General features: G+C 27.5%; 1 protein-coding gene across 6 annotated transcripts in view; it reads left to right on the top strand.

Annotated features, from left to right (window-relative positions):
• Nucleotides 1–12,253, top strand: part of Trpgamma (Transient receptor potential cation channel gamma) — a 217,182-nt gene that overhangs the window by 19,464 nt on the left and 185,465 nt on the right. The window lies entirely within an intron of this gene.

Here is a 12,253-nt window from a genome sequence, read left to right as displayed (position 1 = left end):
GAATCGGGAAAAATAAAATTTTCGAGCGTTTTTGCATATTGTATTTATTCGAATCTATTAAAATCTATTATATATTTTGGCATATATCGCAAATCGCTTAACAATAGCGTTTCTAGTAATTAGTTTTAAAATTAAAAATATTAAAATTATTTTTTTTGAGATAAAATTTCATTAAACTGGAATTCAAAGCTCATCACTTTTTATTGTTACAATTTATTGCAAATAGTCATTTGGTAACGCCCTAAAAATGTTATTTTATGTACTTCATCATTGAATATTTATTTTAATTATACAAGATTTTTGCTATTATGCAAAGTCCACTCCCTAAAATTTTCATTGTGCGCCTTAGGAAAATAAAAATTTTGATGGTGGTTGAAAGTAAAAAAATTAGGTAATCACTATGTAATGCAGAATAAAATCTTGCGAAATTATTTGCTTTGCCATTAAATTGGCTATTGATGTTACTCACAATGTGCTCAATACTTCTAGCAATTGTTCTCACTGAAAGTTTGATAGATTAAAGTAAGGCAGCAACATTAACGACTTTATTTATTTATATTTATATATTAAATGACTCTATTCTATTAGCAATTTTGAAACAGACTAGTTATTGCCTCATCAAAAAAATTGCTGAAGATCGAAATACATTAAAAACTACTGAATAAGACTGAAAAAATATTTGCTTTACTTTTTAATTGGCTCTTAATTGTAATAAGGCTGCAACATTCATACACGATTTTATTAATTTACATTGGTAAATGCCTTTATTTTATTAGTTAATAAATAATTTATTTCGTAACTGGCTTTTCTTACTTATATGCTTGAAAAAATGAGCTATGATAAAAAAATCTGTTTTAATCTTTTTTGCAAATTGTGAATTTCATGTCGATTTTTTAGTCTGGTATTGATGACGTATATTGTATTATTATAGTATAGACACATTGTCATCGCACAATGAACATCTGCTTTGTTAATTGATTCGATAACTAAATTATTTATTGTAAATTCTGCTTTAAAAGCACAACTTTCAAAGTTTTTTTATATGGCTTTGGCAATGAAAATGAAGTGAGAACAATCTATCGCAAATAGCGTTACACAGATTAGATTTAAAACTGGGTAGCATCACAGCAATATGAGTACCACGTACAGTCATAAATCGTAACTGGCCGTTTTTTTATAGCGTATATTTAAAAATCTTCCAAGCTTTTGAAAAAGTAGAATATATTCCCAGCTTGCGGGCCGTAGTTTGTTGACTTCTGATATAGCAGACTAACTCCTTGATAAATTTTAACTTTATAAAAAACCCTACTTAACGAACTTTTAAAAAATAATTCGTTCTCTTTTGTAAAGTACCAACTTTTATACGACACGATGACCGAACCCGAACAAGAAAATAAAATCAAAAGACAAGACATTTTTCTTAAGAAGAAAGCATTAATCATTTCTTATCTTAAACGCTGGTCGGTTTGCGCAATGCGTGCGAAAAAAAGCGTTGAAGTGACATCTTCGCATTCGTAAGAAACGTATGAACGCATGTGTATATGTACAGAATGTCCTTTAATAACCATATTTTCTTATTCTTTATCTCAAGTTATTTTTAATAGCATTAAATTTAACTATTACATACGTTTCATTCACATTGCATTGATCACATGGCTTGAAATTATTTATATATTTTTAATATGATATGAACATATTTATTAGGATCAATCTGATCAATAAATTACTATAGAGATGTTTAGGGTTGTATTATTTTATATTATATTATAAATACATACTTTAGCTACTTTAAGATTAATGAGTGTCTGCGTAGATTACCTAAAAACAACATAAGCTTTGGTCGTTTTTTAAGCGCAGAAATTTTAGGCGTAATAGCTACGCGTGACAAGTCGAATTTGTCACGCAATAAAATTTTATTGTTCTACATAAATCCAAACGAATCTTCAGACTCTGCTGCGAAATTAACTTCAGTTCAAAAACAATTTTCAATTTGTATAACAGCGGATTTGTTCAGATATTACTGTTTTTGCATTACCAATCTCAATTTGATGGCTTTGCATATTAAGTATCTACTCACTAAATGTAAGGCATTTGATATTATATTCGATTTTTTGCTTGTGTGACTAAAATATAAACGTTACACTTGTACATCGATTGTTGAGTTGAATTTTTCGAGCATTCAGACAGAAACAATATTTTTTAAACAGTGATAATTATCAATGTTTGTCGTAATAATGTCGGTGACAAGTGTGACTATTAATTAAATAATTAAAATAAAATGGCGCTGCCACAAATACGGCATTCTTAAAAGCGTAGGCGCAGTGGCGCAGGAGCTCTCTGGTGGGCGCTGGCTCATGCGCCTCATAGACGCAGCTGTAATGTCTGCATCTTTCAAAAGCGGTGGTTTATCAACGATACTCAAGAATATCTCAGTTTAAAGGCTAAGCGCCAGAGGAAGGCCAATTCTTACGACTCAATGGCTTATGATTATTGGATTGCTAGATATGATTCTATTCATTAAAATTCAAGCAATTATCACTTGGCATTTTTTGCGTCAAATTGGCGATTATATAAATAAAATATATACTGTAAAATAATAAAAATTAATAAAAAAAAGCATACCTAAAATAGATGAGCACCATCCCACATATTTTTATTTAGTTTCTCATAGCAATTGCTAAAAACATCATTGTGTTTAGTAAGCTTAATGGGAAGCTGGATGACTGGATGTAAAAAAAGCGTTCTCAAAGGCTGACGTCCTGGCCGCAAAAGCAAGAATAAGGGACGCGATCGCAATTCCTTAACCATTTAAACGCTGGCAACTCATCGGTGCGTCGTTTGTTGATTATGTTTTTTACAAATTATTTTTTTTAAACAAAATAACGAATTACTTACAAATTATATATATTTTTTTAATTATTAAAGATTATTATACTAGCCTCATTTAGCACTAAACCAAGTTTTTAATATTCATTTTTAGATAGAGATGCTAACTTGTGAAAAAAAATGATTCACTAAAAAGTCGCTGGGGTTTAAAGGATTAAGGCTATTTGACACCGTCTCTTACAAATTTTAATATGTGCTTAATAAAGTAGACGCTACATTAAAAATTAAATGAATTTTACCCTAATATTCTTAGCAATAAAACACTAATATAAAAATACGAATACGACCCGTATGTTCGTGTCTATATATTTTAGACTTTTTCTTTAAATATTCTCCAACATGGATTATTTTGCTCATACATTCTAGGCAATAATGCCATATTAATTACAGTAGAATTAGCGTACCATATAGAATGCAAATGACATGCGCTCCGTATAACAAAACTGAGCATTTTAAAAAATATTAAAATGTAAAAAAAAACTTTTTCTTAAACATAATTCAGTGAAAAATCTGGAAAATACCATTGTATGCATTTAGATCGGTATGCAAAAATAACCGGTTAGAAATTGATCAGACGCTCTTTAACACAATAATAAGTCATCCCATATCTCGCTATTTCGTTATTTTCTATCCATGTGTTTTATGTTAAATATAATACTTAAGAGCATGAGCAAATAGTACTGAAGAGCATAAGCAAATAATATCGAAGAGCCTAAAGCATTGAATCGGTGACTTAAATTAGTCTAAATTTCTAGTTTACCAGTCTGAAACCTTACAGACTATGCTACTCCGACCTTATTAAGTAGCATTTAAACTGGAATATATTTTGAGCTGTTTCAAAGTTGTCACTAGAGATGAATCTTGCATTGAATGATCTGTTACTACAGATAATATTCTGAAGAAAGAGCATTGAACCTTTAAAGGTTAAATCCTTTAAACTTAAATGCGTTATGAGCTTTATATATATAACTCTCTTAATAGTGTGAACTTACTAGATTTTACTCATATGCACATTAAATGAATATATGTTCGCATATTATTTTATGAGAGTCAAAAGCTGTTTATGCTTTAAAAAGTATTAGTATTTTCTTGCGAATTGGGTCTGATATTTTGTATGTTTTGCATATTTCGTTTGGGATTATAATCTGAAAAGATTTTCGATTACTGGCCTAGTGGATGAAGTTCCACATCTAAGTAAAGGTGTATAGATATTGAAATAAATTAAACTGAAATTTCACCAGAATCATATATCTTTATATCTATTGTTTTAAGAGGTACTAGAAACAAAAAATATATTTCGATACACAATTTCAAAGCCACATTCTCGGCAGTGGTACTCGTCTGCTCTTAAAAAATCGAAAGTACGCCTTCTGAATCTCCTCTTCTCAAAGTCAAGGAGGCGTCGAGACGATGGTGAAGCTGTTTGGTAGCAATGAAAAAGAATATCGGTGGAATATTATTGAACGCGAGTGTTTTTTAGCCGACAATAATACGTGCTAGAGAAAGAAGAATAAACAAGTAAAAATTTATGTCCTCCCATATTTTCCTTTTTTGTGAGCAATAACTTCTACCAGTATATTTTGTGTAAAAAACGAGCGAAATACAGGATGTGATATTATCACACAATACACAAATATACAATCATATAAAAATATAAAGTCAAATGAAAGTAAGCTTATCTAAGAAAATAAATATTCAGATCGATTATTTTTATAATTAATACTAAAATATATTTTAAATATAAATTATCATATTAAATAATAATAAGTATTGCTAATCAATTTATTCAAGCATTTGATTTACCTGTAATTTTCAACGTCAGTAAAATAATGTTCTGAGCATTAGAATCTGATTTTTCTTTCTTGAGAAAAACTGAATAGCCTCGTTACTAGGGAACTGACTTTTTTGGAGCTAAGTTAAATTTTCTTAGCATTTTTGATAGATTTTGTAGCTTCTTAAAATATTTTTCTGGTATGACTAGATTGCGGATGATTTGTTATTAAATGACGTTACAATGAAGATTACTGGAAAATATTATATTTTTATGTTCTGGTATTCTTCGTGTCTCTCTGTTTCTAATTTTTAAAATAACAACAGTAATCTGTGCATATTCACTGGAAGCCACAGTAATTTACTTGACTCTTGTCTCCCCTTTAATTATTTTCTGATAAATTTGCAATATCTACACAAATATTGTGTTTTTTATTAGACATTACGAAAACATATTCCAATCAGTTTTATTTTCAGAAATATAGGACTGATTTTATACTTAAATAGTTGCCTGAAATCATCACAAATTTATTACTAGAAACGTTTACAATACTGAAATAAAAAAATAAAGCAGAAATATACCGCTTCATGCTTTATTACTTTTTTACAAAGCCTCAATTAATTTCGGAGTTACTAAAAAAGTATATTGGAATAATAATGAAAATTCATTAAAACGACTTTTTTTATTTAGATAGTTTAGAATCAAATAGTAAATTAATCAATAAAGAAAATAGTGAGAACAACTTTTTTAGATTTAAACAAAAATATAATAAATATTTCAATTTAAAATTTTACAATTAATTTTGCTTATATTTTGTTGTTATAAATATTAAATAAATATAAAAAATAATTCTTTATTGTTTATTGATTCTTTAATACCATACAAATATTTATTATACATATATTGAAAAAAAATTACTCTGATGAACAAATATTATAAGGATACTCCGTGAATAATACGACTGTATGATCCTACAGTTCTAGTTACTTATTAATTTATTAATAATTTATTAATATTTATTAATAACGCGTTTTCACATTATGTACACGTGTATTTAATGGCAGTTACATATAATTCGATTATAATAATTTCATGATTCTGATATAAAATTAAATATTATTTTATAGTATGTTTTTATTTTGTTTTTAAGCTGGTGAATACACCCTGTATATTGCCTGCTAAGCGCCGCAGGACATCTGCGTGCTGGCCAAGAATCCTTTAATAACTAAAATAAAATATCTTTATTGTTCATTTTATATAAAATAGTTTAAAAAGTTTGGTAGTAAAGTATAAAAATATTTCGGGAAAATTCACATTAAGTTGCTTCAGATCAATATTTTATACTGATTTTTATAACATTGTTTGTTTTTTAAAACACCTTGTATATATAAATATATTAGAGTTATTTGCGTGACTAGCAGGTATCTAATTAACCATATTGGCATTAGAGTTATTATTAGTTTTAATTAATGCATCGTTAGTAATAAGACGCATTGATAAACATTTTACTATTAATTAAACTGCAACTATGTGATGTCGAAATTAGATTAAACTAATTGTTTCAAATTAAAATGTAACACCCAAATTTGGCTAATGAACCAAGTGACATAAATGAGACAACATAATTAAACTAAGTACATTAATTCTACACCAAGGCTTTATTCGTTATATAAAAAAATACCATGGATATTTAAGAGCGTTAAAACAGGAATAAAATTTTAATGAATAATGGTAAACCATACAGTGTTTTGATTTTTCTAGTTATGCTTACGTTGCTATGTATACATATTTATATTCATGTGAATGTATTGCGCAATGTTATGATTTTAATCTGTCAATTTTTGCTTGTCGTCATTGAAAGCATTCTTGGCACGTTTCAACGCGCCTACCATTCTTCTCCAGCTTACTCCCTCATTAGCCGAGTTTCTAGATGAAATTACTGAGAAAGTTAACAAACTGGAAAAGTTCTTTACTTTTGAGAGAAAGTATTTATTTTGTCATGTTTTCGCCTCCGAAATGTCACCTTTTGCGGTCTTGCTAATTTGCGAACATTACCAGAATATATTGAAGAATAACATAATTTTAGAATTAAAAAGATTTCCATATATTTAAGATTTCATATTGATGTGACCGATATAAAACTTTATATTTATGATATTTCATACTGACTTGCCTTATTTATGTTTTATATAATTTACAAGTTACAAGTAATTCTATGTGTATTTACATATAATAATATATTATGCTAATATATTTCAATTATTTGTAAATCAATGCCTTCTATGTTATTAAATATAGACAATTTTTAAGAATCAGGATCTAGCTCGATTTTAATTTTTATTAATTTATCACAATAAATGTGAGGTTGAAAAATTAAAAATAACTTAATTTGTGTTTTTATATTATTGATAAATTATGATCTACATGACTAAAAAAATAATAGATGGGTAAAATTAAATTTGAACACAATTTTTTCAGATATTATACCCCTGATCTATTAAACTGGTTATAAAGAATTATCCTAATAAAATTAAGTCTGTTATCTATTAAGATAATTGATTAGCAAGCAATTGTAAGCAGGCAAAAAGTATGAAATAAATTTTAGTATTGTGAATAGTAAACCTTCGGGTTTTAATCTAAAATTTATTCATCCTCATTTTTGCTGATATCATCTAACATTCTAAGCATTTTCTTCAGTTTTATTTAAAATTGGTGTTTTAATTTTGCCTTAGGTTTTAGTTGTAGCAAAGTTTGTATGATGAATTTTATCGAAAGTGTTGTTTGTTAATTTTTTATCAAAGCATTTTATCTCGTTTCTATGATCTTTTTTTCTTTGTTAAATCATGCGTTTTGTCTGACCAATGTAAATTTTTTCACAATTGCAACAATAAATTTGGTATACCCGTTAGATCTGTTATTAATTTTGCCTTTGAGATCTAAAAATTGTCCTAACACCCACATTGGAAAGTACTTGGCCTATCTTTTTTGGAATCTCTTGAACATTTGGAACATGTAAAATATCATTTAATTTTTATTTAAATAGACTATTATTTTATTATTATTTCTTTTTTTATTGTGAATATTACTGAAGCGGTATAATTTTAAGGTTTTTTGACATTTTTATTTTCACCATCCGAAGTTTGTCTGCTCAATGAAATTGAGTTGCTAGTTTAGAGTTTAGTTGTGAAGGATGATGGTGAGAATTATAGTGTTTTTTTTTTAATAAACCATGTGTTCAAAAGTATCAATAAGTCTAAAAATTTGTTGCTTATTTAAAAGATTCAGAATAACGTTTTATTTATCAAATCCATGTGTCTATATTACAAATATGTTGTCTACGTATCTTAGACAAATTTTTAGTTTAAATTCAGATTTTTTTATTCCAAAAATCCATGAAAATGTTTGCAATATATGGTAATAAAGGTGCTCCTTAAAATTATATAAAAATATTTATTGTAAATGAAATAGGTTGAATTTAGACTTTTCGTTTTTTTCAAAATTGTAACTGCTTCTGGTTTTGGAATATTTGTAAAAAATAAACTTACGTCAAAACTGACCAGCAAATTTTCGTCTGATGATTTATTTTTATATTTTTTATAATAAGCTATAAGAGTTTTTAATATATGATTTAATTTCCTCATTTAGAGGTTGAAGATCTATTGTTAGTGCAGTCAAAACTGCGCTAACAATATAACTTATAGGTCTGTTTTTTTGTGATTTTTCGGTAATTCATAGAATTTAGGGATCCATGAAAATTTTTGACGTGGAATAATTTGGTGTTTGCTTTCATTTTAAAAAGGTGTCTTGTCAATAGGTTTTTATTTTTAATTTCTAGATTTAAAGTAGGGTCCTTTTCTGTTTTCATCATTTATATTCTGTAATATTTTATTTAAAATAAATAATTCATTTTCTTTATCAGCTAGTAAAATTATTATAAAGTTTTTCAAGAACTTACAAACTCAATAAAAATATTCATAAACATATATTCAATTAGTAAGAAGTCAGTTTGGTTAAAATAGTCTGATTGGTGTGTACCATTAAATATTGGATAGATTGAAATAGTCTTAAATATCTTTTGCATTCTAAATATTTAACTAAATATATAATTTTTAAGTAATAGTTATATTGTTGTATTATTTTCCTAATAAATTAGCCGAAAGGTTAAATATTTTAACTGATAAAAACATAAATAATTTATTTGATTGTTCAGATCAATTAAAATCTCATAATTTTTATACACCATCTTATTTAACAAAAAAAAATGTTCTTAAAGTTTTAATATAGTGTACTAATACATAGCGTATTGTATATAAATAAACTAACTAACTTTTAAAATAAAAAATGTGTCTGCTCTTAGAGTTGTTTTCTATAATTTTTGTATAAGCATTATTATATTAGTTATTAACTGGCTATAGGTAAATAAATAATAAAAAATTTTCTTCGGTACAATTTATTTATTTGGTATAAAAAATTGTATCTTCAGTTTGTCTAATGAATGTTTTTTTTGCTTAAGAATATTTCATAAATCATTATATTAAAACTTAATTAAATTGTAATTCCAAACTAAATTAAAATATATTGGAATTGTTTATTATTAGTAATTGAGATTGATTTAAGGTTTATTTTGTATATACCTTTCATCAGAATCTATCTTCGGTGGATTCTGCATACCATGTTTGTTTTGAAACTATTTTTTTCTTTTTCTAATTTTGTTTCACACTAATTAGTTAAACATAAAAGTGACTTGTAAGCAAATGTGGGTTAATTAGTATTTTTAAACTTTGACCAGTATATTAGCTTGCTAATGTATATTAAGTATGCGTTTAACGTTTTTGCGTATAAATAATTATCAATTGAATTTTGGTCACGACACAAGAAAAACAGGGTGGGGTCCAATAAGTTAATTGAATACAGACTACTGGAACGTATACCATGTAATGCTTTATTTTTATTTTTTTCGGTAACCAAGTCTTCTATCAACGTCATTTCAGCTTTTTACACTTTCCCGTGAAATACCTATAATTTTTTAAATAAATTGTATAGTAATTTTGTCTGTCTCTACATACGATAAAAAACATATCAGAGCGAAATATTCTCGTTTGGCAGGAATGAAAGTTAATGTATTGTACCAATCAATATCTTAGGTCGGCACATCATTTACAATAACACTTTCGCGAAAATGTGATTTATCCCGAATGCTCTGTTGGCAAAAACACTCGAAAGCTAAGGCAATATCCAATTTGCGGCACACTCGCACAAAGCAAACTCAACATTCTGGGTCAGTGTATACGCAAGTCGGAGCATATGTGTGCGTAAGTACAAATTTATCGATATTGCCTAAGTAGTGCGGATCGTGTGTCAGACCGTAAATAATCAGATAAATTTGTTTTTTTTCCCTGGAAAACTGACCGACGAAAAACAGGCGATGAAACAGATACGAGGCTACAGTTTCCTCTTTTATTTTAAATCTAATTTCACTATATAAACTCAATTATTTCATAGTATGAAATCTCAATTGAATGAAAAAGATAAGCATGCAATTTATTGTCAAACACATTTTAACATCACTTGTAGTCTAAATATGAAACGTGGTATCGTTTATTGTATTTTTAATATTATATATTTTTTTACATATTAAAAGGTGTTTTTAGAGGTTTATTTTTTGAATTAGCAACACTTTTTTCAGGGACACAGCTTATTTGTGTTGTGTCATTTCACCATGAATAGACTTACCAGTGAAATTTATTTTGAAAATCGTGGTTCAGTTTGCGGAACTTACCGTGAACTACGTTCATTTTATGGTTGACATAAACGTGAATCCGAGCAAATAATTCGAATTACCATGGATTATTTTTGAACCACGCGTACTCTAATTGATAATACGCATCCGTAGAGACGTCATACAGTGCGCACCGAAGAAGTTGTTTCTGCTGTGGAGCAGCGTAGTCGATTCGACATCGTGCACAGCACTTTATGGAACATTTTGCGAAAAGATCTTGGCTTATCTTATATCCAACTCATGCAAGTTCGTTCAGTAAATGAGGCGAAAACGAGATTTCTCGTGATCCACATTTTTACCACAAAATTTTGTTCAGCGGTGAGACTCATTTTTGGTTGAGTGGCTACGTCAACAGGCAAAATTGTCGCATTATTGAAACGCCATTATGTCCACAAAAAGTAACTTTTTGGTATGCTTTATGGGCTGGTGGAATCATTGCTCAACAGAGACGAAGCCAACATTCGCCGCGTTATTATCGATTTATGACATAAGTGGTCGAATATTGCACTTTCAGATTGCGTTTTATTCAAACCAGCCGCGGCGTCTATATGCAAAAAATCATTCTATGGCATAGAATGATCATTACCACGATTTTTATGTGTTTTATTATTTTATTTTAAATTTCTATACCTCTAAAAAGGCACACTTTATTTTTATATCATTTATGTAGATAATATTCATAAAGTATTTTGAAAATATTCTTGATAATTACCCTTAACGTTTGATTAGCTATAAGTACAAAGATTAACTTAATGAATAAATTCATCACCCGCATTATAAATTCGGTTAGTACATACAAATTAATTAAATGTAAATATACATAATTATCTCATTTCCTAATTAAAGTATACAAAGCAAGACTTAATTATTGCATATTTGACATTTAGAGAGTAAAAAAATATTTTAAATATTAAGCATTTAATCATAGTTTAAATATGTTATACAATACGAACTTTTATTTAACCTTTTCAAAATAATAATGGCAGTTAACACACATTATGAGACGTGTAAAAAAAAATTGACTGAAAAATAGACAAATTAATATCCACCTCCAGGCTAATATGTCCCATTAAATGTTATTAGTTTACAATTAAAATAATTTATTAAATTCAATCAATTTATTAGATTGTTTTTGTGATTCTTGTGTATTTTTAACTTTAGTTTAAAATAAATAGTATTATATTTGTATAGGTTTCATAAATAGCCCTTTAAAAAGTATATGTAATAATTTAGTTTCAAGTTTATGTTTTTAAATTTCGTTCTATTACTAATTTAGCAAATCTTAAACACTCTTAAACTTTTCTTTATACACTATTGATTGGCTTTATCAGCTCTACCCAAAGGACATTGTTTACAGTTGGTATATATAGACGTGTCTAAGGGAGACCCTTGGAAAAGTGTGCGTACAGCCAAAAATATTTTGGTGAACAATGTTTTAAAGCAGCGATTCTGTACTTATTTTAAAATAAATATGGCTTAGTAAAAGTAAAACGGATGTATCTAGTAAAGATTTGTACAAAACATATTTGAATTTTTTTAAATTTTTACAAAGACTTCATCTTGCAAAATCTAAGCTTTAATCAATGCTTTTATAATAAAAAACTAATATTAATAAGCATATATTATGTATTGGAATGAACAACTTGGAATATACATATAATGAGTTTTAGTTATCATTAACATGAAGTTTAGTATTACAATTTTTTTCTTATATTATAACTTAACTTTAAAAAGTATTCATTGCGAACTTTGTGCTTGTTTTAAGGCATATATTTTTCGTAAAACAGGTTCAAATAGTAAAATATCTTAACTTTAGT

The sequence above is a fragment of the Plectrocnemia conspersa genome, unplaced genomic scaffold (genome assembly GCF_051122295.1).
Source record: "Plectrocnemia conspersa isolate PC_06_02 unplaced genomic scaffold, ASM5112229v1 ptg000013l, whole genome shotgun sequence".
NCBI lineage: Eukaryota > Metazoa > Arthropoda > Insecta > Trichoptera > Polycentropodidae > Plectrocnemia > Plectrocnemia conspersa.
The sequence above is the reverse complement of the archived record's forward strand: the minus strand, read 5'-3'. Positions and strand labels throughout refer to the sequence as shown.